Consider the following 4,634-nt stretch of genomic DNA (forward strand, 5'->3'; position numbering starts at 1 on the left):
CTCCCCAGCCTGTCCTGACCTTGGCGAAATGTTATACTAGAACACTGCTTCAATGGGGGAAATCTTCCCACCTCTCAGCCATGGCTTTGATTGTGCGATGGTGACGCTCTACAATCCCATTCCCGCCAGACGTATATGCTGCTCTGAAGAAACGTCTGGTATTCCATTGGTTGAGCATTTCTTTCAAATGGGCCGAGCAAAACACTATACTATTGTCCATCAACAGCTCACCAATTGGGCCCCTCTCCAGGAATACCACATTTAGGACTTCTACGGTTTCAGCCGCAGCTCCCGTCCTAATTTCCTTCCATATTGCCATCCGTCCTGGCCCACAGTCAACCATTTAGAGGTATTCCCTTCCCCTATAGTACTGCAGCCATCACACTTTGCACATCCACTGCCGCCACCAGCAAGGGCTTTTTCACCCTGGTTAGCACATCTGCCTTATTCTTTTCTGAGAGCACAAACACTACCTGTAGTTCCAAGCCAAACGCAGTGGCCAGCACTCTGAGGATTCCTAACCGCCACTTCACTATCATTTCCGCGACCCCTTTTGTGCATATTCTTCTTTGATTGCTGATCATTGATACCAGTTCGAATTTCCGATATGTGCAGCCCACATCTCAGCGCCAAGTTCACACCCTTTAGTACGGCATCCAGGTCAGCCACGTTGATGTGACTGCAATCATCCTTTTTTCTGAGCCACGCTACATCTTCCACCTCTACACCCCCACCACTTCCAGGATGACTCCTATTGCGATGCTACTTGCATCACACCAAGCAACCCCCGTTTTTGTTGCAGGCACATTCCAGCTATCCCTCACTGGATCCTCCGCTCTCACTCTCTCCAAAACGTCTTGCATCATGGCAGTTGTCTTCTCCTCCATTTTGTCGCCCCACTTTACTCCTTCGGCTCGCCTCTTGATGAAACTGCATGCTGTCCGGAACCATGCTGCAATTGGGTAGTGTCCCATCAGCTTTCCACACACCGAAAAGAGTTCTCACCTACTCATATCTTTGCTCAGGTCCGGAATCTCATTTCCGCAGCGAAAGACAAGCCTGCCCATCTTATCTCTTTTAATCTTGAGCCCCAACGCAGCGCCTCTTTTTATAGCCCAATCTTCAGCCCAACCTTCTTCAGGTGGTGTACGATTTCCTCTGCCGTCACTACGCTCTCATCTACAAGGATGTCATCAATATATGAATTAGTCGCCTGCTCCACCTCGTCTACCTTCCCCAAGACCGTCTTCAGGACCTTTGCCATAACTTTCGGTGCCGAACTCAAGCCAAACCCCAACCGAGTCAAGCAGTAAGTTCTACCCTTGTACCTCACCAGCAGGTACTTCCACAGTTTCTTGTACACATGAAGCTGCAAATAGGCCGACTTGAGGTCGGCGATTGTAGTCGCTCCCCTCATGCACCTCCAAACCCGCAAAGTTTCCCCGCAGACGTCTGCTGCCTCACCACCCATACGGCATGACACGTTCTCATTCAGTTCACGGAAATCGAGCACTGGTCGAACCTTGTTCTTCGTAAGCTGGACTACAGCCATTAAGGGCAACACACCATTTTTCTCTTCTCCTTCCATGGCCTCAAAATACCCTTCTCTATCCATCGATCCACCTGCCTCTCGAATTCATTCCCTGCTCATCCTTCGAGGGTGTGTTCGTAACAGCTCACCCTGTTTCACAACACCGGGGGTTCTCCTTTCCTACTCCACCGTTCATCGTGTGCCATCGAATTTGACCCGGAAGTCCTCATCTTCAATGTCACATCGTCCCCTCTTTCTGCACGCGTTATGTCGCTCTCGCAGCCTTCTTCCGCCTCTCCATACTCATAGCACACAGCACATCGGTTGCCGAATTCCACTCCCTTCTTGTCTACCGTCACGCCAGCCAGCGGGACAATTACGTCCATTCCCACCACTACGTCAATGCTGTCCACCAGTTCGTCGACAACAATCGCCTGAACCTTCACTGTCGACCCTTGCACTATCATCTGTATTCCGCTCTCGCCTCTGCACCTAACCTTCCTGCCATCCACTGCGCTCAGATTTGGGTTACCGCCCCAGCTAGTCACCATTTTTGCAGTCACCAGGGTTGTAGTGTAACCAATATTCACAAGAGCCCGAGCATCTCTCGACCCCACCTGAACGTTTATTATTGGCAGTCACCGTGAGTGCGCCTCTAATCGGTTGACGGGGTAGCTACCGGCGCAGTAGCTCCCCTTCATCCGTTTCCCTGTTTGCATTGGTTAGCGATGCGTCCAAGCTGGTCACACCTCTAGCACACCACTTCCGGTTTCGGTTCTGTGCAGTTTCTGACCATATGAGGTCCCCTCGACACCTGAAACATGGTCCCTTCGTCGTTCGCCCAGCTTCTCTTGCTTCATTCTTCTTCCCGTTAGCTTCCATTCCCCTCTTTGTCGTTCTCGTCTCCTTCATCGTATAAACTGCATCACGTGTGTCGTTCTGCATCATGACACGAGTTCGTTCTATCAACTCGCTCACCGGCACGGTGCAGATACCCGGTAGCTGCCGCAAACTTATTGAGATGTGATCGGGAAATCCGATCACAAAGGCCAACCTCACATTTCTCTCCATTGCCTCGCCGGAAACCCCTGCTAAAGCTACCAATCTCCTAATCTTGCTCGCATAGTCGTCGACCTGTTCTCCTGTTCATTTCATGCTTCCGAGCTTACTACACGCCTTAAAGGCTCCCTCCGTGTAAGCAACTTTCAGCCGTTCCTCGATCGTTTCGATCTTTTGCTGATCGTCTTCCGACATCTCTAGATACAGGTGCAGTGCATTACCTTCTAGATACAACGGAAGGAGGCAGGATACATCTTGTATCTCCTGCAATTTCGCTACCAGCTCCATTTTCTTTATCCAGGCCACCACGTCGCCTTGGCCAGAGAATGGTCTCAACATGTCGTTGCCGAGTCTAATCTTTGACGCCATGTTTGACCGTGGATAGTAGATTTTTTTGTTTGTTTTTTTTTCTTGGACGCTAAGCAATAAACCAAAATAGCATGCAGTACGAAGGGGGAAATAGAAAAAGGAGAATTGAGACTTTCTTACCTGTCGATTCGGGGGGAACGTCCTCACACAACCCACGTGGTCGTTTTCTTCTGTTGTCGTTCACACACGTCCACTCCTCACACTGTCCGACTGCACACTGACTCTTCGGCCATTCCTGAAAAGATGGAATGGCCGTGGCTGGAGCCCTTCCGAATATGGGATTACTGATCCGGAGATAATTAAAAACAACAAATACAACATTTTTAAACGAGAACAACCAATTGACTTTCAATGAAAATCAAATAGACCATCTAGCGGACCAACGTTGTTGCTGTTGTTATTGCTGCTGCTGCTGCTGCTACTACTACTTTTGCTGCTGCTGTTGTTGTTGTTGTTGCTGCTGCTGCGGTTGTTGTTGCTTAACGTTAGGTTTACTTTGATCCAGCAGACCTATGATCGCTGCCATTCCAGTCAAAAGTATACCTTTTCGTTTTGGCCTCTTAAAGATTACATTATCTAATGTGTCCTCTTTTAGAAAAATGCTGGGATGAGATTTGGGGAAGAATTTGGCTACTGTTTCCAGCAATTTCAAGCAGCCATAAAGAAGTTCCTGCGTTGTCTTGCCCTTATTGTTTAGCTCCAGTTTACCTTTGATGAAAGATGTTCCAACCATTTACCAACTGATGCTTACACCATAGTGAGTACTTATTTTCTACGTATGATGTTGAAAGAGTTTGGCTGAAAATATCCTCCTTGAAAGATATTTTCGAGTTTTTATTTATTGGTGTGAGGTGCCTCGGTTGCATGTGGATGCTGTCAGCATATCAAAGTTCAGACAAGAATGAAGTGCGGCGCTAAAATTGCGAATTCTTGAAGCTCCCACGAAAAACAAAAATTCCTTGATTCTGCTTGGAATAGTTCAAGTAATTAAATACTGCACTTCCAGTTTATGGGGTGAGTCGACTTTTTCCTTCTGATTAGAACCTTCACTGAAAAATGAAGCAACATAGGAACCTCAATGTAACCCCTCAATCTGCTTGAAATAGCAGTCAAATACCACTATAGGTGCAGGCGTGGCTATCAGGAAAGAAGTTTGCTTCCAACCACACAGTTCCGGGTTCAGTCTCACTGTGTGGAATCTTGAGCAAGTATCTTTTCTATTATAGCTTCGGACTGACCAAATCCTTGTGAGCAAACTTGGTAGGCGGAAACTGTAAGAAGACCTCTGTGATGTATGTACATCTAAATATACATATAAGTATTCATGTATTTATGTATACCTATATATGTTAAAGTATGCATGCATATGCATATATATGTGAGTTTTTATGGGGTTTTTTATATGGTTTTTTTTATGTGCCTTTTTATGTTTATATTTGGATATTGTAAATTAGCTTCATGAACTTTGTAAATCTCTGAAGAGGTCTAGAGAATCATACATGTATCTCTATTTCATCCATTTCATCCATTTCATCTACCAATTACTCCAGCTTACTGGAGTTATATAGATAAAATGAGGCATGTCACCTCTAGGCCGAAACAGCTGTAAGACCTTGTCCCTTCTTCGGTCACTAGATGTCCTTTTGAATTTTGAATTGCTGATATGACATAGTGT

Source organism: Octopus bimaculoides, chromosome 4, assembly GCF_001194135.2.
Source record: "Octopus bimaculoides isolate UCB-OBI-ISO-001 chromosome 4, ASM119413v2, whole genome shotgun sequence".
Lineage (NCBI taxonomy): Eukaryota > Metazoa > Mollusca > Cephalopoda > Octopoda > Octopodidae > Octopus > Octopus bimaculoides.